The sequence below is a fragment of the Felis catus genome, chromosome D4, assembly GCF_018350175.1.
Source record: "Felis catus isolate Fca126 chromosome D4, F.catus_Fca126_mat1.0, whole genome shotgun sequence".
NCBI classification, from domain to species: domain Eukaryota; kingdom Metazoa; phylum Chordata; class Mammalia; order Carnivora; family Felidae; genus Felis; species Felis catus.
The window spans coordinates 85514784-85538472 of record NC_058380.1 but is presented as its reverse complement, the minus strand read 5'-3'; the positions used below and the strand labels follow the sequence as shown (position 1 = coordinate 85538472).

Genomic DNA, 23689 nt, shown 5'->3' with positions numbered 1-23689 from the left:
GGGTGTGGGAAAGCGGGCTGGATTTAGGGGTGGAGGGTCTGCAGACCTCACAGAAAGGGACAAACCCGTGAAACAGCACACCAGAGAAAAGGAGCACCAGGGCATCTTCCTGGGGAAGGGAAGCACCTGTGTTCACTGAGCTAAGGTAGGGCCCCCCGCAAACAGGCGGCGATCCACTAATTCAGGTGGTAGGTGCGGAATGAGTGTCCCCACAGCCCAAGCACCACAGCCAGGGAGGCAGAAGAGGACACGGCCCATCCTTGTCCTCAGAAACCATAGTCTGGCCCAGGGGCGCCTAACCTTTTCAAACAGGAGGACTTCCTGAATTTCTTATGTAAAAATAATACACGTGCATGCTGAAATTATAAAAACTGAATAAAAGGGCATAAAATAAAAAAGGCAAGTCCCTGTCCCCCACAAACCCTAGTCCCTGTGCCCAAAGTCACACAGTTCCCTTAGGGTAGGGCAGCATTTATGCACACATCCACACACACAGAGATACAAGTAAATGTGCAAATATACACATAAATGTACTTAAGAAACTATCCGTTTTAACACCAAAAAGAAATAGTTCTATTTTTGGCATCTGTTGACTAAGAAAAACCCTTAGTAACAAAAAGCTGTTATAAATCACTAACACATTTAAATTAATCTGCGGTCTAAGAATCACAGCAATGTCTACATCCACTTGGAGTGCAGTGAGATGTATTTACAGCACTCATTCTTCAGCCTGACAGAGCTGGGAGCACACATGGATTTGGGGAGGCCTTATAGCAGCCCCGAGTTCGACACCCTCACCCCTCACAGGCTCACAGCCGCAGGTGAAGCCAAGTACTTCTGTGGCTTAGGGAACGGACAAATCAGGATTTGAATTCTCACCTCTCACTCACTCTGAGCCCTGAGCAAGCTGCCTGACCTGACCCCGCTCCACCTTCCTTCCCTCCCCCACCTGGCAGATGGCAGATGGTCGAAGGGGTCGCCAGGTCGGTGTAGGCTGGAAGCGGCTGGTAAACGTCAGCTACGTCTGTGCTGGCGCCCCTCACCACACGCTCACCCTCCCCGGGGACGGGCAGACGCGGGCAGGGCTCTCTTGGCATGAGACCACAAGACATCGCGCTGAAGTTGAGGCACCAAAAGAAATGTGAGTAAAGAATCTGCACTTCTCATAAAACCAGGGAAGGTTCTCAGAAGGAAACTAATCCAGGGCGCCTGGGTGGCTCAGTTGGTTGAGGGTCCGACTTCGGCTCAGGTCATGATCATGCAGTTCATGAGTTCGAGCCCCGCATCGGGCTCTGTGCTGGCAGCTCAGAGCCTGGAGCCTGCCTCGGATTCTGTGTCTCCCTCTCTCTCTGCTCCTCCCCTGCTCATGCTCTGTCTCTGTCTCTCGAAAATAAACAAATGTTTAAAAAAATTTAAGATCATGCAGAAGCATTCAGGACAGAGCTGAGGACAGCCTGGGGTCTGACGGCAGGAGGGCCCTGGGCCCCAGTCAGAGAAAGCCCAGCTCGCCAAGGGACTTAAGAAGTGCCTGAGTCTCCTGGAGCCTGCTGGGGAGGAAACAGGGAAAGCAGGAGATGGAGACTGGGGTTTTCCAGGAACTCAAAGTGACTCCTGAGCATATTCTCAGGTTCAAAGTAAGGAGTCCGTGGAGGGCAAAATATGAAAAATCCAAGAGACAGAGGGCACACCTGACAGAGCACGTCTCAGAGAAGATGGCAAGGGTGGGACTGTGGTGGCTGCTTCCCCTGCCCCCGGAAGACAGGGACAAGGGCGGCTGCCACCCAGACCTTAGCTGGAGGAGGGTGGCCCTGGGGAGACAGGAGAGCCTGGTCGGCACGGGGGGCGCCAGTACACAGGGGTTTGGTGACGTCTCTCAGGACGAGACACTTTTACCCTATAGGTACCTGCAGCAGTAGTACAAGGACCAGACCACACGTTTCCTCCCGCGAGGACCTGACGTGACCCTCCGGACAGGGAGCTATCACAGCCCAGAGGACACTAATGAAGCCTCACAGCTAGATGCAGGGAGGATCCTGGACTGAGACAGGAACGGAAAAAGAACATTAGGGGGGAAACATCAGGGAGGAAACTGGTGGCATCTGAAAAAGGTCGCAAGTCTTAGTTCATAGCATGGTACCTATGTTAACTCATCACCTAAGTCAGTCTGATAACTGTGTTAAGCCCGTGTAAGCTGTTCACATATAAGCTGGGTGAGAGATGCACATAAGTGTTGTGTACTGTTCTGCAACTTGTCTGTAAGTCTAAAGTGATTTCAAAATAAAAAGCTGAATTTATTTTTTAAATATGTATTTATTTGAGAGAGAGCGAGTGTGTGCATGTGCGCATAAGCAGGGGAGGGGCAGAGAGAGCATCCCAAGCAGGCTCCTCACTGTCAGCGCAGAGCCCGATGCCGGGCTCGAGCTCACGCACCATGAGATCATGACCTGAGCCGAAATCAAGAATCAGATGCTCAACTGAATGAGCCACTCAGGCGCCCCTAAAAAGTTAAATTTAAAAAGCAATTCTGCACCCTCATATCCCACCCCACTCACCACCCCCAACACACACACAAGCTCCACGATCAGGCCTAACACCAGGGGCTTGTCATTTCCCGTGCCAACCACTAATTGAGAGTTGCAGCTCTGGGATGCTGAGGTTAAGGCATTTCACACCCGTTACATGTGGGCCAAACATACATTATCTACAGTAGACAGACGATGGGGCAGGCTGGAAGACAGTTTACTGTGAGGAGCAGGGGGTCCCTCTCTCCTTCTTAGTCCGTGCCAAGGGCAGAGGAATTACTGGTTTGACAGGTAACAGTCCAGCTCATTGACTGGGCCACATCCATTCGGACCATCCCTAAGAGCCAAAAAGTCACACACCTGTTGAAGGCCCCTCTCTTCCTCACTGCTGCTGTGAGACCTGTGGGACTCCCACACACGCCCCTAAGTACACCTGCCCGGCCTGGACCCCAGGTACAGGTCAAGTTTACGGAGCATGGGAAGCCCCAGTGGGCAAAGAGCTCATCACTCGCTTCAGCCAGCTTTGACTGGAGAGCCCTGTGCCAGAGACTGGCTGGTTCATGAGGGTCATTTAATTCAAATTCCCCTTTGCTGTTTTTCCTTGTCATCAGGATGAACTTTAGAAATATCAAGGTGAGGAACAGGTTGACAGAACAGGACACCCACACTCTTGGGCCTTCCTGACAGACACCACTGAGCCCTGACTCATCGTGCACAGCCTGGCATTTCCCACTGAAACAGGAAGGAAGTCAGCTAAGAGTGAGGCGGGGTGGGCGAGGTCTGGCTGGAGGAGAGTGAAAAACATCTGGGCAGCGGCACAAAAAGCCCATTAGGAATAAAGGGTGTGCCCCACGAAGTAGGAGCCAGAAGTTGAGGAAGAATACCCTGGTCCTAGACCGTCTTCAAGTACCATCCCACACCCCCACGGAGCACACAGCAGTGGGTGACAGGGGCAGGGGTCGGGGCACCAGAGCGCACAGAGAAAGTCACATGTTCACAACAAACCACAGAAACAGATCTTAGTTCCAAGACAATGTACTGGGTCCACACATCTGCGTTCCCCTCACCAAATCTTATTAAATGAAAAACAAAAACAAAAACAAAAGAACAAGAAATCTGTTGCAGTGTTGAAATACAGGGAAGAATGACATCACCAAACCAGAAGTTAAGAATTCCTAGAAGATTTGCAGCGAATGGAAGTGGACAGAAGAGAAGCTATGAGTGTCAGACATCTGGCCACAAAATCAACGGTCTCTCTGGTCTCAACAGCCAGCTAGAAAAGTCAATGGCCTGGGAGTCTACCAAGCAAATGATACCTACAAATAAACTTCAAAAGAAATGTACAGAAATCATTTGAAGCAAATCATGAAGTTTTCCTAACAAAAAAGAAGACAAATTAAAGGAGAGAGATTTCACTCCTCTGAATAAAGAGACAATATTGCAAAAGCATCAACTCTCCCCAACTGATCTATAAATAAAATACAAGGTCATTCTAAATTCTAAGGGGATTCATTTTGGAATTCAACAAATTGATTTGAAGTTTCATCTGGAAGAATAATTTTTAAAAGCTAAGAAGTTTTCAAAAAAAAGACATGTGATGAGAAGTGATCTGTCCTGCCAGGAAGCCATGGTCGAGGATAAAGAGCACTGAGAGATGAATGAATGAGCAGGACAGAACGCAGCCCAGAGCACAGGGTCAAATACATGTGAGAATTAACATCTGGTCACAACGGCATTGCAAACAGCATGGAGGGATGGATCACTTAATAGATGTTGACAAAACAATTTACTATTCTCTTAAGGGGGGGGGGGATTTGTTTAAAATCTTACCCCATATCATATATAAGAATAAAATTTTGATAGATTAGAGACTTAACCAAACATAAAATCCCCATAAAAATACCAGAGGAAACGCTAGCCATTATTTTTTTTTAATAACCTTGGGGTGAAGAAGTTCTTTCTAGGGTGATACAAAAGCCAGAAAAACAAAGGAAACCATCAGCAGATTTAACTACAATAAAAAAAATTCGAACTCCGTATAAGAAAAGACATCATTGGGGCACCGGGGTGGCTCAGTAGGTTAAGCAGCCGACTGTGGCTCAGGTCATGATCTTACTGCTCGTGGGTTCAAGCCCCACATTGGGCTCTGTGCTGACAGCTCAGAGCCTGGAGCCTGCTTCGGATTCTGCCTCTCCCTCTCTCTGCCCCCTCTCCACTTGCTCTCTGACTCAAAAATAAAAATGTTAAAAAAAAATTTTTTAAGACATAATGGGGGCACCTGGGTGGCTCAGTCAGTTAAGCATCCAAGTCTTGATTTCAGCTCAGGCCATGATCTCATAGTTAGTGAGATCAAGCCCCATGTCAGGCTCTGAGCCAACAGTGTAGAGTCTGCTTGGGATCCTCCCTCTCCCTCTCTCTCTGTCCCTTCCCTACTTGTTCTCTCCCTCTCCAAAATAAATAAACATTTTTAAAAAGACATAAAAGATGTAAAACAAAACAAAAAAAAAGAAACTGGGGAAATGTGTGTCTGAAATGTCATGAGAGAGGATGTAGTAAGATCCTTAATATGGAAGGAATTCCCCAAGAGCCTGGCTCAGCTCTCAGCAGACATGTGGCCCAGGCCAGGAGCCTGTTCTCTAAGCCCCAACTTCCCACCTGCAAAGAGAGAAGCTACCAGCAGCACCTTTCTCATAGGTGTGAGGACCACACAAGATGCTATTTGGGAAGCACTTAGCCCAGAGTCTGAGCAAAGCAAGGAAATCATCAGACGGGCAACCGACCAGAGAGTGTGTTCCAGCAAGTCACTGACCATACCACCACCTGCAAAAAAGAGAAGAAAACACTGGAAAGCCTCACTGGCGTGTTTCAGTACAGGTAGGTGGACCACATCCACTGATGGGGATGGAAAGGATGATTGAAAAGGATGCGACAGACAAATAGTTATGGACAGAGAAAGATGGCCACAAATTCAGGACACAGCCACCCTTATTATTTCATTCAGCAAATATTTCCTGAAAGTCTAGTCTGGGTCAGGTACTGTTCCAGGTGCTGGGCACAGAGCAGTGAAGGAAAAGCCAGAAATCCCCCAGTACCTGCTGGTGGAGGAGGCAGACAATACAGCACGCAGGGAAAAGTGTACCGAGAGTCAGCTGTGGTAAGAGAGGAAAAAGGTAAAGCAGGGCGGGGGCGGCCAGGCAGAGGGGAAGGGGGGGTTGCAATCTTCAATGGCGAGGGCTGAGAAGTGCTTTCACTGAGAAAGTGACATCTGGACATGCTTTCCAATACGTATGCACACATGTGGGCACACACACGTACATAAAGACATGACTGTTACTACCGTCACCTGCGAAAGGTGTCAGTGCATAGCACTTTGACTTTCTACTTTTTGTACTTTCAGTACTTTTGTACTTTCAGTATTGCTCCGTTTCTTTCCAAGTAGGTGATAAAACGAGGCTGTGAGCAACACGGCATCCGGGGAGAAACCCGAAAGTGAACTTCCACAGACGTGCACTTGGAGCACGGCTCAGGGCCAGGTAGTCCCGACGCAGGAGGGTGGGGTCGGGCGCCTGGTGCTCTGGCACCACCTGGTGGCCATTTCCAGCCGAGCAATGTCCTCCGCAGCCCATCAAGGAACTCCGTTCGCAAGGTGCACAATTGTAGCAACCCCACCTGCCCCGTGGACAGGGACTGGAGAGAAAATGGGCGGCACAGATGCAGTCTGGTTTGTTGGGTGGCAGGGTCAAGGCAGGATTTATTCAGCTTGGATTTTCAGAGTTTTTACAACGTTCCATTGTAACTACAAGGGCGCAGTCCTTTACAAATGTACTCGAGGGCAGAAGTGGAGAGAGGTGGGTTGGGGGGCACAGATCCATAAAACCAGGCCCTCTGCGTATGTGTCCCCAAAAAGGTTGGGGAATTTGTAGTGGCAAACTCAGGTCACACAGCCTGTGGAAGAGGACGGGTCTTCCCCAGTGAGAGTGCCTAAGGGCCAAGGTCCTACGAGTCTGGCTGGGCTCAGGAGCCACGTAGCTGCTCTCCGTGATTAATCACTAACTAACTGAGCATGGGCACAGGCCACTAAGCCAGCACCTCCTCACCAAAGCCCAGAGGAGACTGAAGTACAAGCCCCGGGTGACAGGGCAGTGATGCTGATCACACCAAGGACTCTTCCTGGGACACTGGTCCCTTCTCCATCCTCTGGTCCTCGGTCTGGGTCGAGGGCCCCTCCTCTGTGCGCCCTCCACTAACCCGCCACAGCACCTGTCACCCTGACGGGGAACTGCCGTCATCCCTGAGCATGTGCCTGCTGGGCCACGAGCTCTGTACCCATCTCGTTCGCCACCAGGGATGGCACCTACAAGCGCGACACCCTGTGTCTGAATGCAGCTCTCCACCTACCACCAGCATGGCAGGGGGCAAGGGCCTCTCTAAGCTCCACTTCCCCCTCTGTGTCCCACCTTGTGCAGCACTCGCCTGAGTGCTCCGTGTGAATGAGGTCCCTGAGCTGAGGCCGCCTCTGTGGGTAAGTGCTGACAGCAGTGCCCGGCACAGGGCAGATTCTCCAACGGTTATTTTAGCCTCAGTCCCCAGCACAGAACCCAGCAGTTGGCTGTGTTCTCAATAAAAATGGATGAATTACTCCCCCAGCCTACTGTGGAAGGGAAGGGGCAAGGTCAGAGCAAGGCTGTGATGCTTGAGCCACCCCAACAGCACCCCCAAGCCATCTGGTTCTGCTGCCCCCCAAAAAGGCTCAAGGACTGCACAAAAGGACTTGAAGGAGACAAGGCCCTCCCGCAGGTACAAACACCCCTGCAGGGTGCGGGGGGGAGAAGTGGTGCAAATACCGGGGCTAATGCCTGAGGCAGGAGGGGCCGGGGGAGCACAGCAACATTCGGGGCTCAGGCAGGACCCAGGTGGAAGTTACCTCCCAGCAGCCGCCTCAACTAAGAACAGGTGAAACTTGCCTTAACAATCCCTCCAGCCCAGATCCCTCCCAGGCTCCCTACAGACTGATCTTCAAAGCCCAGCCAGCCCATGTGAACATCACATGGCCCATGTGAACATCACATCCTAGCCCAACGGCCCATGTGACCATCACATCCTAGCCTTGCTGTCCTTGCTTCCTGTGCACTCCTTCCCCCACCCCACCCACCGATTCCTTGCATTCAAACCCACTCCCAAGTGGTCAGGGCTGTGGTCCTCACAGGGGAAGGAAAGAGGGGGCTTAGAGGTACCACAGGCCCCGCCTATGGGGAAGCATGTTCTGTGCTGGGAGTTGCAGTCCCTCTGCCAGCCCTGTGGAGGCGGCTTCCAGCCAAGGAAGGAGAGATGCGCCAACAGGTACCAAAATGCTGCCCGAGGTCGCCAGCGGCCACGCCTGCCCTGCTGTCTCTCACTGGGGCCGTTGAGGCCATCCTCCCTCCTCTCCTCTCCAGTCTTAACCTAGATGTTACTTCCTCCAGGAACCCTTCTGGGACCCCCTCTGTTATGTCCTTCTCCCACTGGCTTTTAGAGCACCCAGCCTTCTCCTCCATGGCACCTGCCACAGTTGTCCTGCATCTGGGTTCGTCTTCCTCCCCGGACCGCCACAGCTCTGGCACACAGCACTCGGCTGCCTCTCCAAGACATCCAGTAAGAGGGTCACGCGAGCCGTGTCAGGAGCTGGCCCGAGGCTTCCACGGCTCACAAACCCTTTCCTGAGCAACCTTTGTGCTGCTGTCAACGTAAGTTTAGGTTCCGGAACTAGATGCTCAAAAGTCACAAAGCGTCACATGTTCCAACGGATGGCCTTCATCTTACAGAAAGGAAAACTCATGTCTCCTTGCTTAAACAGTCACATTTATAAAGACAATCTCAAAGGAAATGACAGAAAGGAAGGTTCAGTTACAGTTACTGGGATGTTTCTTGATATTTAATTATTTATAGGTTCTACCTCATTGGACCTCCAGTTTAAACTGCAAAAGCAACAGGTCCCTGTGGCTCTAAGGCAAATCCAGTAAGATGTACAAATAAAACTCATCAACCCACCCTTCCCCCACCGCCCTCCCCCTTCCACACTCCAGAGGTAATCACAGCAAGCAGCAAGGTGTGTGCCTCCAAGCATTTCCGCTAAGCCGCATAAATACACATCACCAAGCGGGACTCATACCAGAAACCCTGGCCATACCCTCAAGCGCCTGCAGGGCCCAGGCAGACGAGGTCACTGGTGAAGACGCAGGTATAACAGGAGCAGGACACACGGGGCCTGTGGCTAACTACACCACTTAGAGCTTTCCATTTGGAACATCCGTAAAGCTCTGAACTGGCCACACAAAGCAACCAAGGGGGAGATTAGACAGTGCTCTTTGGGCCGGGTAGCAGAGTGGATAGAAGTCCAGATTTTGGAGCCCTGGTCACAGCCTGGGCCTAGCATCTATTGGTTGGGTGACCTTAAGAAAGATATTTAGTCTCAGGGCACCTGGGTGGCTCAGTCGGTTAAGCGTCCGACTTCAGCTCAGGTCATGCTCTTGTGGTTTGTGGGTTCGGGCTCTGTCGGACTCTGTCGGGCTCTGTGCGGACAGCTCAGAGCCTGGAGCCTGCTTCGGATTCTGTGTCTCCCTCTCTCTCTGCCCCTACCCCGCTCACACGCTGTCTCTTGTCTCTGTCTCTCAGAAGTGAATATTTTAAAAAATAATCTTAAAAAAAAAAGATACTTAGTCTTTCTGTGCTTCAATTTCCTCCTCTAAACATAGGTGATCTAATACTGCCCACCTTGTGAGTTCACTGTGAGATGAGAGTAAGTTCACTGTGTAAAGCACTTAACACAGTGCCCAGCACAGGGTTATCTGCCACCACAGGCCACCAGTTTGCAACCCCTACTGGAGACGTTATTATGCAATTTATCTTTTAAACCCACCAGACTGGGGCCTTCTCCCATGTCGGAACAGAGAAAGCCGGCTCCTTTGTAATAAACGCCTAATCCATCGCTGCCTTTTTGCCACTCCAAAAATTAGAAAGTATCTGATACACTTTAACGTGTAAAGTTAACGTGTAATACACACGTTAAAGTGTATCAGATACTTTCAGATTATGTTCCCCACAGAGTTAGAACAGTTCATACTCCCTACCAGCAATGTCATAGAGGACCCACTTCCCCACTCACTTGCTAACACTGGTTTCATTGTAACTTTTTTTGCTAATTAAAAAGGCAAAAAAAAGAAAACTATTGTTTTAATTTGTATTCATTCTGCTACTGATTATCGTTTGAGGCAGAAATCTCAACTTCTTTTTTTCTCCCTTTCTTCTTTAGAATGAGAACTCCTGTTTTTAGCTAAGCCCACCCTGTGCTCCCTTGTAGCTCAATGTGGCTAAGCTCTACTCATTGAGGTATAAATGTTAGTGCTGTGTGAGACCTTTAAGAAAGGTCTGAAAGGGTCATTATGAAATTGTGACTTACAATAAGAAATATGTATTTGGTCTTTATCCCCCTTGCTCGTACAGAGCTCCTAAAATACTTGGAATTTTCTAGGTGATGAGAGCAATAATAAAAAAAAAAGTATCTTTTGTTATGTTAAAAAAAAAGAAATGTCTGAAAGTGCACGGGCACACCCTTCTTCCCCTTGTCTCCTTCAGGCTTTTGGAATGCAGATGTAATGACTGGAGCTCAAGCAGCCATCATGAATCAGGAGGCAATCTGCTATAGATGGAAGAGCTGCAAGACCTAAGGAACCTGGGTCTAGGATGACACTGATTCCACCATACCAGCCGTACACTGCCTACCTCTTCACTTTTTCATGAGATGAAAACATATAAACCCTTATCGTTCAAGCCATTTTATGCAGGGGTTATCTACTGTATGCAACCAAATCTAGCCCTAATACACCTTCTCATCCCCAAAAGTCAAAACTGAACCTGTATCTCTCCTTCCTTAAGACAGATAAAAACAAAGCCTCTATGTTTCATTTCCTCTGTGTTTATTTAAGTGTCCTAAACATGGAACACTTATTTCTTCACTCTCTCATCCCTTCTCCCAACCTTAGGTTTTGCAAAGGTGGTTTAAAATTTTTGTTTTCAGCCTATTATGTTTTGCCATGCAGCAGTTCTCCTCTATCTTAAAAACTGTTAACAAGTTAACACAATAAAAACTCCGATGCACAGCAGCAGTAGTCACTGAGATAAGCCATAGGCCCTGACAGGTGCCCTGCTCTGCTCTGCTCTGCTCCCTGCATTCTTCCTCTATCCCATCATCTCTGCCCTGCTTTCACTGTCCTTCCACTGGACAGTTTTACAAGGCATTTTCTCAGCTGCACTTCATAGATACTGTATGTTTTATGCCCTCACATGTTTGAATCGCCTTTCTTTTGCAATAAGCCGTGAGTGGCATTGTGGCTGGGCACACAGAGGACTGCAGCCCCTCTCCCTTGAACAGTCTGCAGACAAGTCCATTGCCTTCCAGCCTCCAGCACTGTATATGGGAAGCCTAATGAGAGTCTAATTCTCTTTCCTTTAAAATCCTGCTCCTTCTTCTTACAAGAGATTTTTCTCTTTCTTCTTGGAGTTTAAGAATTTTACTACAAAATAGGTTAAGTGTTAGCCTTAGGATGAACTGGATGAATCCACTGAATCTGAAGAATCACATCTTTCTTCAGTTCACCACTATTTCCCTCTACTGCTTTTCTATTACGCCTCCATCTATTCCTTTTTCTCCTTCTGGAACTTCTACTACCCCCATGCCAGGTCTCCTGGATAAGGCCTCTAAGTGTCTCACATTTTAATTCATGATTTCCATTTCTTTTTATTATTGTTCTGGGTTGTGAGGCATTTCTTCTGTGTGACTTTCCAAACCACTAATTTCAACTCTTCTATTGATCCTTGAATTCAAAATACATGTTTTTTTAGTTCCAGAAAGCCTCTGGTACACTCCAATCTCACCCCTTTGGGAGTTCCTTCCTTGTGAATTAAAGTTCTTAAGCGTCCTCTCCATTCATCCTGCCTCAAAGGAGCCACTGCTCCAAGTGTGAAGCTTGGCCTTCCCTCCTTTCTATGGCCAAGTCTCCGAAAATGTGCTGTCACTTGCCATTGCCTGTTGAAGGATACGGGTTCTCACATTCCCCGTTCACGGCAGACTGCTTGAGCCTCTGCGGCAGCAGAAGCCCGAAGCCCTGGACGACCTGATGGCCTCTGTTCAAGAGGGCTCAAGGGAAGTGAGCTGGTGAAGTGTGACCTTCCTGCTGAGAGGTGGGGGGGGGGGGGGGCAGATGCTCTGCCCTTCGGTCCCCACCCTGGTGATGACAGGAGAGAGGAGTCCTCACACCTGCACAGACTGGGGGCAATTCTGCCCAGATTCTCCGCGGACAGCAAGTGGGCAGCCACCATCCCTCTCCAGGAATCCAGTTCTGTTTTCTTTTTTAAGTCTTTTTTTAAACATTTTAAAAAGTTTATTTCTTTTTTAGTAATTTCTACACCCACCATGGGGCTCGAACTCACAACCCTGAGATCAAGAGTTGCATGCTCTTCCAACTGGAGCCAGCCAGGTGCCTCATCCTGGAATCCAGTTCTAATCAGACCCAAAAGCACAGACAGCGGAGACAGGTTCCATTTCTAGAACAAGACTGACCTAGAGTCCAATCTCCACTCTGCCACTAACTTGCTTTGCGACCTCAGGGAGATTACTTCCCTCTGAGTCTGTTTTGTCTTGTGCTCCTGCCCATCCTCCAGCAGCTGTCTCCAGCATCCTCCTCGGGGAACCAATCCCACCAGTAGGTAAGTTTCCGGGAAAGAGCTTCTTCTAAGCACTATATGAATTACCTGTATTGTAGTTAATTGTGGAACATGAAGGAAGACTGAAGCCCTGGTAGGAAAACATCAGAAACTTCGCCTTCTGCCTCTTTTGTGATAATGGGTTGACAGAAGGGTAAGGCTACTAGAAGAATCTGAAAAATATCGTAATCTTTCAGCTTTTGACGTTTTTGTGATTCCTCCTACCTGTACAGAATCTCTTAACATTCTTTTAGGCAGACACTCTCTGCTTCTCCCCCTTTTATTCTTTTATGTTGTCTCAAGACCCGAGAACCATGGCCACAAAGCAGATGGGTGTGGAGAGCCATAAGAGAGTCCAAGTTGGTTTCAGTCTGGTAATATTTACTGAGCACCTACTGTATACAAGGCACTGCATGGGATACAATAATGGGCAAGACACAACCCCTGCCTTAAAAGAGCTTAAAGTCTAGAGGCGCCTGGGTGGCTCAGCCTGTTAAGTGTCCAGCTTGGGCTCAGGTCATCATCTCAAGGTTTGTGGGTTCAAGCCCCGTGTGAGGCTCTCTGCTGTCAGCATGGAGCCTGCTTTGGATCCTCTGTCTCCCTCTCTCTCTGCCCCCCCCCCCCGCTCTTGTGTATGCACACACTCCCTCTCTCTCTCTCTCTCTCTCTCAAAAATAAATAAATACTTCTTAAAAAAAGAGTTTAAAGGGGCGCCTGGGTGGCGCAGTCGGTTGAGCGTCCGACTTCAGCCAGGTCACGATCTCGCGGTCCGTGAGTTCGAGCCCCGCATCAGGCTCTGGGCTGATGGCTCAGAGCCTGGAGCCTGTTTCCGATTCTGTGTCTCCCTCTCTCTCTGCCCCTCCCCCGTTCATGCTCTGTCTCTCTCTGTCCCAAAAATAAATAAAAACGTTGAAAAAAAATTAAAAAAAAAAAAAAAAGAGTTTAAAGTCTGGTAAAGGAGGTAAGGTAGGAGGTACCGGGTACATCACAAAAAGCACGATGTGATGCAGAATGTAGACAGGGCCACGAGGAAGTTAAAATATGTGCCATGAGGGTTTAAAAGGAAGGAGAGCCCCCAGCAGCTGGGGGCACACAGATAGGGCTCACAGAATCTTAGGGAGCAAGAATGGGGAGGGAGGGGAAGAGGGTGGCAGGGCACTGACCACCAGAGTGCGGTCTCTTGAAGACAATGACCACGTCTTCTTTGTCTTCATATGCCTTCACCCTTCCTCCCACGGCCAAGCCACTCACCCAAGAGCTGGCCTTTCTGATGAAGGGTCTGGGGCAAGGGTAGCTGAACTGGAAAGAGAGAGGACAAGGGTCTGTGCGGAAGTACAGGGACAGACTGAGGCTGAGAGAAGGAAGTCATCCCAGGTACTGGGGAGTCAGACACAGAACATCCAGCTTCTCACCACTGGAGGCAAAAAGGTAACAGCATAACAAGGGAGCAACAAGAGGTTCTGCACAAGGAGGTAGAGAAAAGAAAAGCCCTTGATGTAAGAACCAACAGAGAAAACCTCAGAGTTTAATCTGGAGAGAAGGAACCTCTGCATGCATGGCTCACGGAGGATGTCTGATGTCCCAAAAGCCACCCTGCAGCTCCTCAGCCCCACAGACCCCACTTGGCATGAGGTTCCTCTGACCGCACCACCACCCAGATCACCTGCACCAGCATGCACCTTTCTGTGCCTGTATATTACGGCCCTGCTCAAGAGAGCACATCTGACTACGGTCCATACACAAGCCAACTTACCAGGAATACATGTGGGGCTTCATAATCCCAGGCCAACAGGATATACCATCCCAGCACGTCTCTTTCCAAACAGTAGCCGCTGTAAAAGTAGGAGGAATAACTACATTTACAACCATGTTCCATATGGTAAGACTTGTTTTTCAAAGCTCAGCAAGGTCAGACCAACTATGGTGCTGTAAGATATGATTTCAGCCTGTTCTTTGAAATGTCAGTTTTTCCCGCAGGTCAATATTTTACATCACCGTTAGCCTACCAGGTAGCAAAGCCTGTCCCAAATGCATCAAAATCAACTTAAACTTCTTAAACTTCTCCTTTCCTGTCACGCTTTGGATACATGCTGTGTTAAGCATGCAAGGGTTTGCCCGGGGGAATCACCCCCAAAGAAAAGCATCGACTCTATGGGAATGTGCACTCTGGCAGGCCCAGAGCACCAGCCATGGCCTCGGGCACTACCCAGCAGGAAGGGGACTCGGGAGCACCCAGACACAAACACCCCTGCCCTCTGAGCACACTGCTGTTGAAAAGAGGGTGCACACAAGGGAGGGAGCGGCCGGCATGTCCCGACACAGCGACGGCCTCTTGGCAGCCCGCTGGCACAGACAAGCATCCTGCAAAGGCCCCCCGTCGCTGGTTTCTGTCCCCCACAGCACCCCCCCTCTCCCACCTCACTCCACACCCAGGAGGGCGACCGCACCGCCTCCTTCACCGAGGAGAGTTGACTTCAGCTCCCTTGGGTCCCTCCCTTAGCCTAAATGTTTCTGTTATCTTCTCCTGGTCCTCTGCTCCCACCTCTGAGAAAGAGGCAATTGCCAGAGATCCAGGGCCAACCACTGGCCTGGGCTCGGGGCTAAGACACCTCTCCCTGGCAACCCCAATCTCTTCCACTCTCTTGGTCTTACCCTCTACCTGAGAACACCTGCAGTCCTCCCCAGACTTCAAAAGAGCTCTGACCCTTGAACTCCAGGCTGCTTCCCATCAGACACCCCAACTTCCTCAGTACCGCACCCTCTCACTACCACCCGCCTGGAAACACTCTACCTGACGAGTGGGGCTGCTCCCTCCCAGGCCACCAAGACCTCCCAACTGCAGAGACTAGTGACCTCAGGTTCTCCCACCTCTTGGTTCACTAGTCCCTCTTTCTGGAAACTCAGCTTTCGGCCCCTAATAACGACTTTGTGGCTCTGTCTCCTCCCATCCCGTTAGCCTCTCTAGCCTCCTCTGCTGGCTCCTTTCTTCTGCTGACCCCTTCCTTTTGTCCTCTCACCTTTCAGAGCTTCCCCTCAGCCCCTCCTCCCGGAGATCCGGCGTCTGCCTCCCTCTCCAGCCCACCACCACCCTGCTATGTCTCACGCTTCATGCTCCAGCAACAGGGAAACCAACCCAAACACAGACACCCACTGAACTGCTGGAGGCTCACCCACTGGCCCACCTGCTTCCCACCTGCTTCCAGCAGCCAGGCTGCGCTCAGGCGGCCCCCTTGCTACCACCCTGAGCCACACAGCTCACCAAACCTTCTGATCCTTCACTACCGACAGCTGAGAAATATTAAGCGAACACCTCTAACGTACGTATATTTATTTGTACGTTAACTACACATTCTACTGTACTGACGTGTTATGCATATTATAAAACAAACACAATGATCAAAGCAATAAAGAAGAAATAAATAGGCTAAAACAATGACTTTATTTTATTCATCAACAATACAAAAAGCTTTCATTCTCATGATTAATAATAGCTTTAATAAGAGCAATGTGACTGATATGCTTCCCTTTTCTCAGTGTTTTAAGTACACTTTTTACAGATATGCAACATACATACAGAAAAGAGCACAATTATAAGTGCACAAGTTAAAGAATTCTCACGAAGTGGGTATATCCATGTAGCCAGCACCCAGAAGGAGAGACCAAACATCACCAGCACCCCCAGAAACCCACTGCACCCCCTTTTATCACTACCTACCACCCAAGGGTAGCCATCCTCGTGGACAAGATGTCACAAAGTAAGTATCGCAATTCCTTTTAAAGATGAGAGTGAGGGGCGCCTGGGGGGCTCAGGTGATTGAGTGTCTGACTTGACTTTGGCTCAGGTCATGCTCTCCTGGTTCTTGAGATCGAGCCCTGTGTCAGGCTCCATGCTCGGTGTGGAGCCTGCTTAAGATTCTCTTTCTCTCCCTCTGCCCCTCTCCCCCACTCACACTCTCTCTCTTTCTCTCAAAGAAAAAAAAAAAAACTTCAAAAGATGAGAATGAGGAGACTGAAATTAAGCACCTCTCTCAGGCTCGCAAACCTAAGGTGAGTCAGAGCAGGACCCCAGGTCTTTGGACTTCAGTGTTTCAGTGTACTGTTTCTACTTGCAGAGAAATACTGTTTCCAACATAAACACCCTCACAAGAGGCTAAAACACTTAATAAAAGAACATGCTTGTGGACTCTGCCCATCCCAAAACACAACTCATGACAGAAGAGAAGAATAAAATGGTCTATTGATCCAACTTTGAGACAGACACATAGAAAGTCTGGACAAATGTACCCCAAGTGTTAAGAATAAGATAATGGCTGATAAAATCTTGCCATCTGTAACAACATGGATGGACCAAGAGGGTATTATTATGCTACGTGAAGTAAGTCAGAGAACAAAAATACTGTATGATTTTATATACGGAACCTTAAAACAAAAACAAAACAAAACAAAAAACAGATTCTTAAATACAAAGAACAAACTGGTGGTTGCCAGAGCAGAGATGGGTGGGGAGATGGTGAAACAGGTGAAGGGATTAAGAGGAACAAACTTCTAGTTATAAAATAAATAAGTCTGGGGCGCGTGGGTGGCTCAGTCAGTTAAGCGTCCGACTTAGCTCGGGTCACGATCCCACAGTTTGTGAGTTCGAGCCCGTCATCGGGCTCTGTGCTGACAGCTCAAAGCCTGGAGCCTGCTTTGGATTCTGTGTCTCCTTCTCTCTCTGCCCCTCCCCAACCTGTGCTCTGTCTCCCTCCCTCTCTCTCTCTCTCTCTCTCTCTCTCTCTCTCTCTCAAAAATAAATGTGAAACAAATTTTTTTAATAAAAAATAAAATAAATAAATAAAAACAAATAAGTCAACACCAAAATTAAGAGCATTTGTACAGGGGCACCTAGATGGCTCAGTTGGTTAAGTGTCTGACTCTTGGTTTCAGCTCAGGTCATGATCTCACGTTTTGTGAGTTCGAGCCCCACATTGGGCTCTATGCTGACAGCGTGGAGCCTGCTTGGGATTCTCTCTCTCCCTCCTCTCTTTGCCCCTCCCCCACTTGCTCATGCTCTTTCTCTCTCTCTGTCCCTCAAAATTAATAAATAGACTTTAAAAAATAAATAAATAAAAGCATTTGTACAGCAAAGGAAACCATCAAAAAACAAAAGGGTAACCTAGTGAATGGGAGAAGATATTTGCAAATGACACATCCAATAAGAGGTTAATACGCAAAAATATAAATAATTTACACAACTCAACACCAAAAAGATCCCAAATAATCTGACTTTTAAATGGGCAAGGGCTCTGAATATTTTTCTAAAGAAAATATGCAAATGGCTTACAGACACGTAAAAGATGCTCAACATCACTCATCATCAGGGAAACGCAAATCAAACCACAATGAGGTATCACCTCACACCAGTCAGAATGGCTAGGATCAAGAAGACAGGAAACGACAAGTGTTAGTGAGGATGAGGAGAAAAGGAAACCTTCGTGCACTGTTGATATAGTATAAATTGGTGCAAACCCCTGTGGAAAATAGTATGGACGTTCCTCAAACAATTAAAAATAGAACTACCCTATGATCCAGTGATTCCAGTACTGGGTAACTGCCCAAAGAAAACAAAAACACTAATTGGAAAAGATACATGCACCTGTATGTTTATTGCAGCATTATTTACAATAGTCAAGATATGGAAGCAGCCCAAGTGTCCACTGACAGAGGAGTGGATAAAGAAGATATGGTAGGCACATATACACAATGGAATATTATTCATCCATAAAAAAGAATGGGATCTTACTATCCGTGACAATATGGATGGTCCTAGAGGCTACTATGCTAAGTGAAATTAGACAGAGAAAGACAAATACCATATAATTTCGCTTCCATGAAGAACCTAAAAAACAAAACAAAAAGCCAGATTCTTAAATACAGAAAACTGGTGGTTGCCAGAGGGGAAGAGGGTGGGTGATGAGCAAAAGGGGATTAAGAGGTACAAAGTATTGTACCAGTATTAAGTCACGGAGACGAAAAGCACAGCATAGGGAATACAGTCAATAATATCGTCATGGCAGTGTATTGTGACAGATGGTAATTACATTTATCATGATGAGCACTGAATAATGCATAGAATTGTCCAGTCACAAATCACTATGTTGTACATCTGAAGCTCATATAACACTGTATGGCAACTATACTTCAACAATTAAAAAAAAGGAAAATGATAAAAAGAGATGATGGCTTTTTTGGGGGGGGGGACATCTATCTTTATTTTCTTACTTTTCCATAATTAACATTTAATAATCAGGAAAAGAACTACTTTTTAATTGAGATATAATTTACATACCATAAAATGGACCCTTTTACACTAGAACGCAGCAGGTTTTAGCATATTCACTAAGTTGCACACAATCATCTCCACTATCTAATTCCAGAACATTTTCATCAGCCCCAAAAGAAACCCTGTCCCATTAGCACGCACTCCTGTGCCCCATCTCCCTGGCGGCCACCAATCTACTTTCTGTGTCTATGGTTTTGCTTCTTCTAGACATTTCATAAGAACAGAATCATGCGGTATGTGGCCTTTGGTGTCTGGTTTCTCTCACTTAGAATGTTTTCGAGGTTCATCCATGTTGTACCAAGAATCAGTACTTCATTCTTCTTTATAGCTAAATAATACTCCATTATATGGATGTACCACATTTTGTTTATCCATTCATCACCTGATGGGATATTTGGGTTGTTTCCATTTGGGGCTATTATGAATAACACTTCTACTGCTATGAACATGCATGTACAACTTCTGGTGTAAGCATGTGTTTTCAATTCTCCCAGGTATATACCTAGGAATGGAATTAAGTCATGTGGTAATTTGGTATTTCATTTTTTGAGACACTGACATATTGTTTTCCAAAGAGTATGCACCATTTTACATTCCCACCAGCAATATGCCCTCCTGCAGAATGAAGGTACCAAGCAAATCTCTCCAGGGTGGTTTGAAAAGATGATGTCCAGAGGAATCACCACAAAAATGGCCCCAGGTACACTGCACACCTGCACAGCATTTTATTAGCTAGAAAACACACATTCAGGCAGACGGGATGGCATGGAGCTTGCTTTCAAATCTTTTACCCCTCATATGTGTACAGTTCTTTAGAGTGGAGAGTGTCTTCACATGCACCAGGAACTCCTGCTTTCTCTGTTAATTATGGTTTCATGTTCTGTCTCCTCTCCATCATTTCATTTTATTATATTTTATGTCATAATCAGAACAACTACTTTGAAATCATCTGATACTTGAATGGTTCCACTCCCACTGCCAATCCTTTCCTATGACTTGCCCATGGATGGTCTTTTATTCTAACTCATCTCTCAGTGATGGGAGCATGCCTTCCAATGATTCCCCCCTACCCCGGAGTGGTGCATGGTTGTAGCAAAAGCTACACACAAGGTGTGTCCTTATACAACTGGAAAGAATTTCTGTTACCACCAAATGTGAACTAAAACTGGGCTGAGAATTCATTTTTCTTTTTTTTTGGTCACAACCTTTTCCCTCAAAACTTGACAGGTACTGTCCCATTGCCCCCTGGCACCTATGCTGTAGGTAAGCCTGAGCCTCGCTAATTTTTTTTTCTTTGATTTAAAGGTTCCTTCTGCCAGGATGGTAATGGTATCCTCTCCTAATTTTGGCTAATTTTGCCTGGCTCACGATGAGCCCTTCTAATCTACAGATTCAGGTCCTTCTTCAGAAAAATTGAGGCTTCCTTCTATGCTGTTTGTTCTGGTCTCCAGGCTGGTTTGTTATCCACACCTTGGGGTCTCCTCTGTGGCTTTCTTGTCCCTTCTGAGCACGGCAATGTGTCTCCTCCTGACCCCTTGACATACCGCGGTGCCACAGTCTCAAATGCTGGCATCATGCGCTTCATTTCCTTCTGTACCTTAAGTCCGCAAGCTGCTTTCTCATCTCTGTCTGTTGACTCATCATCTCACTTTTCACAGCATCTCTAACTTCTCAGGGAGGACAGAGACAACCTTTGAAGCTGGGAAACCTTCTGTCCAAAGCTTGCTCCTCCTGTTTCTTGCACACCTTACTGACTTCCCTTGACACCACTGATCTTCTCAGTGCATCCCCTCCAGTGTTCCTTCTTCTATTTGTTCATCCTTAAATGAGGACACGTGAGACCTGGTCTGGTGTTTACCCAAAATCTGCACACATATTCCCTTTGGTCTCCTCTCTACTCACCCTAACGGATTCAAGGTTCCTTGGGCAGGGTTGTGGGTGAAGGCCCAGCACTGCATCTGGCACTCATCAACTGGGACCACTCTTTAGTAACTGTCTTCTCTTGCCTCAGTTTCCTCTTCTATAAAACTGGATAGTAGTTGGGCTCATCTTTCAACACCCTTTAGCTCTACATTTTTATGGTACTCATAACACATCATACAGATTTAAAAGTTTCATTAGTTTGGAACCAATTATCAAGGACTTTGCTCAACATATGTAAGAACAAGTAATAACCTATTTCTTAAGAAAAACTCACTGTACTTTATTTCAACTTAAGCAAACCACAAATATTAAGTTCAAGAAATAGGCTTCATTTGATTATATATAAGAAAAAGGAGAATTATAAATAATTTACCAAAAGCTAGCAGAGTACATGGCCCAGGGATGTTCTGGGTATGAGATGCATACAAGAAAAAATAAAACAAGAAATGTATACAAGAAGGCAGAAGTTTGGTGCCTGGGTGGCTCAGTTGGTTAAGCAACTGACTTTGGCTCAGGTCATGATCTCACAGTTTGTGAGTTCAAGCCCCACACTGGGCTTCCTGTTGTCAGTGCAGAGCCTGCTTCGGATTCTCTGTCTCTCTCTCTGTCTCTCTCTCTGTCTCTCTCTCTGTCTCTCTCTCTCTCTCTCTCTCTCTCTCTCTCAAATTAATTAATTAATTAAACATTAAAAAAAAACTTTAAAAAGAAGGCAAGAGCTATACACAAGCAATGGAGAATCATCCTTTCTCTTCCTGTCAGGCTGCCCAGCCCCCCACCAATTCCATAACCTTCAGTCTTGTCTAAACACTGGCAACCAGGTGGGAACACTGTAACAACCATGTCATCGCTGGACCTGTCTTTTCAGAGACATAAGGGATAATGACACTGATCGAGAGCTTCCTATTGGCACACACATTATCCCAATTAATCCTGGCAAGCACCTGTTAGGGCACTCACTCCTCCATGTTCTCTGGCACTCCAACATGTCCCGTTGGGCAGGCCAAGAATGCAACCTCTGACCAGCCTTTACCCAGGCCACTTTTCAAGGTTGTGCTTGCAGTGGGCAGCTTTGAGGGATGAGACAATGTCTCCCTCAGGGCTGAAAAGCAAGCTTGCTTACTGCCTGCTATAAAGCACCTGGTGCCCCCAGCACAGTGTTTCTCAGCCCTGACACAGAAGCACAGCCTCCATCTGGCCCATGGCATCACCCCCATGGAATGTGGGGGAAGAGAAATGGACACACACGCTAATGTTTATGCTAGCAATAAAGTCCTTTGCCTCTGACTCAGGCATTACCCATACAAAAAGGTGAAAGAAAAGAAAAGAAAAGAAAAGAAGGGAAGGGAAGGGAAGGGAAGGGAAGGGAAGGGAAGGGAAGGGAAGGGAAGGGAAGGGAAGGGAAGGGAAGGGAAGGGAAGGGAAGGGAAGGGAAGGGAAGGGAAGGGAAGGGAAGGGAAGGGAAGGGAAGGGAAGGGAAGGGAAGGGAAGGGAAGGGAAGGGAAGGGAAGGGAAGGGAAGGGAAGGGAAGGGAAGGGAAGGGAAGGGAAGGGAAGGGAAGGGAAGGGAAGGGAAGGGAAGGGAAGGGAAGGGAAGGGAAGGGAAGGGAAGGGAAGGGAAGGGAAGGGAAGGGAAGGGAAGGGAAGGGAAGGGAAGGGAAGGGAAGGGAAGGGAAGGGAAGGGAAGGGAAGGGAAGGGAAGGGAAGGGAAGGGAAGGGAAGGGAAGGGAAGGGAAGGGAAGGGAAGGGAAGGGAAGGGAAGGGAAGGGAAGAAGACAGGGGAAGTTCTCCCTCCTAACTCACCCCAACCTGAATCCTGTAACCCACCTCTCCTAGATCCCATAACAGAGCTCAGTATACATCTTCCCATCTTTAACTCCAGGTTTTGTTCTTAAACTCATCTGGAGTCTCCACTGCTGTTTGGGGTCAAGCTTAGCAATTCCTTCTGGCGTTGAAAGCCAAATGTCCCAACAATGTAATAACCATTCCTTCCCTTGCTATTGTGTAACTCCTGATGGCTCATGAATTAAGGTCCTGTGCATGTTAGCAAAGAAATCATTTCTTTTCCAGGAATCTGTTTTCCTGCTCTTGCCCAAGAGCCATATGGAATTAATAAATTACTGCTTTATAATAAGTTGTGAAGGTTCAATCATTTATAGGCCATATATATGAGGCTGATCTCAACTACTCTGAGACTCCACATATTTTAAATGGGGCCAATAATGGTGATGCTGGCCCCCAATAACCATCCTCCTCTCCTTCGTTAGTAACAGAAATTCTGGTCTGTAGGTGGACACATGGCTTCCCTGAATAGAGATTACATTTCCCAACCTCCCTTACTGCTAGGTGTGGCCATATGACCGAGATCAGGCCAATGAGATGCAAGAAATGTCATGCACAAATTCTGGAAAGTGGCCCTCAAAGGCTGGAATGCAGATGCAAAAGCTAGAGCTCCAGCAGCCATTTCAGGCCTTGAAGTGACCTCAGACTTGGAAGTCATTCCCAAGATAGCCTCATGATGGAACAACAAGATAGAAGGAACTTGAGTCTCTGACCATATAGGCTCTATACCTACCCTGAGCTGATTATCTCTTGACTTCTCACACATGAGAAGTTTCTATCTTATTTGTCTTTGTTATGTCTTTGTTATTTTAGTTTTCTGTCACTTATACTCCAAACTACAAAAATGGCTCCCTCATAAGGATAGATATAAATGTTATATGAGAATATGTATCACGAAAGATATCCAATAGATGTCAATTTTTATATTCCCCCAACTAAGGGTCTAGCACTATTTTTACACATAGCAGACAAACTCAAACATTTGTTGAAATGAACAGGAATCTAGAAGAATGAAGGCCATTTCCGTGCCCTAAAATTTTTTTAATGTTTTTACCAATTTCTTTTTCCAGATAAATATCACTATTTTATCAAGTTTTGTAGACTATCTCATTGGAATTGCCAACATTTGGAGATATGGCATTATCACTATTACTATGTGTAGACTTCCCTGGAAAGAGCCAGAAGTTGATTGCTTGATCAACTGATTGATTTTCATCTTATCCATTCAAGAAACATTTTCCCCCCACGTCCTCAAAAAAACATTTAATAAGAGGCTACTCAGTAACAAGCCTCATCATAAAAATGAGACTTTGGCATTAACAACCAAACACTAGGTAAATAATCCG

The 23689-nt window shown here is 47.2% G+C and overlaps 1 protein-coding gene and 1 long non-coding RNA gene across 18 annotated transcripts in view; one reads left to right on the top strand and one right to left on the bottom strand.

Moving 5' to 3' along the window:
- RALGPS1 (Ral GEF with PH domain and SH3 binding motif 1) overlaps positions 1–23689 on the bottom strand; it is a 277984-nt gene that overhangs the window by 240081 nt on the left and 14214 nt on the right. For 15 of the 17 annotated variants that reach the window (XM_045043214.1, XM_045043213.1, XM_045043217.1 and 12 more), the window contains exon 2: positions 14014–14092. The exons of 1 other annotated variant lie outside the window; for it this stretch is intronic. The gene's annotated coding sequence lies outside the window, so the exon portion shown is untranslated. Of the gene's footprint in view, positions 1–8061; positions 8201–14013; positions 14093–23689 lie in introns of those variants that run through there. One more of the 17 variants, XM_045043210.1, reaches the window with a different exon arrangement.
- Positions 8114–10655, top strand: LOC123381642. Its single transcript, XR_006588916.1, has 2 exons — positions 8114–8245; positions 10134–10655. It is a non-coding gene; the product is annotated as an uncharacterized LOC123381642 (long non-coding RNA).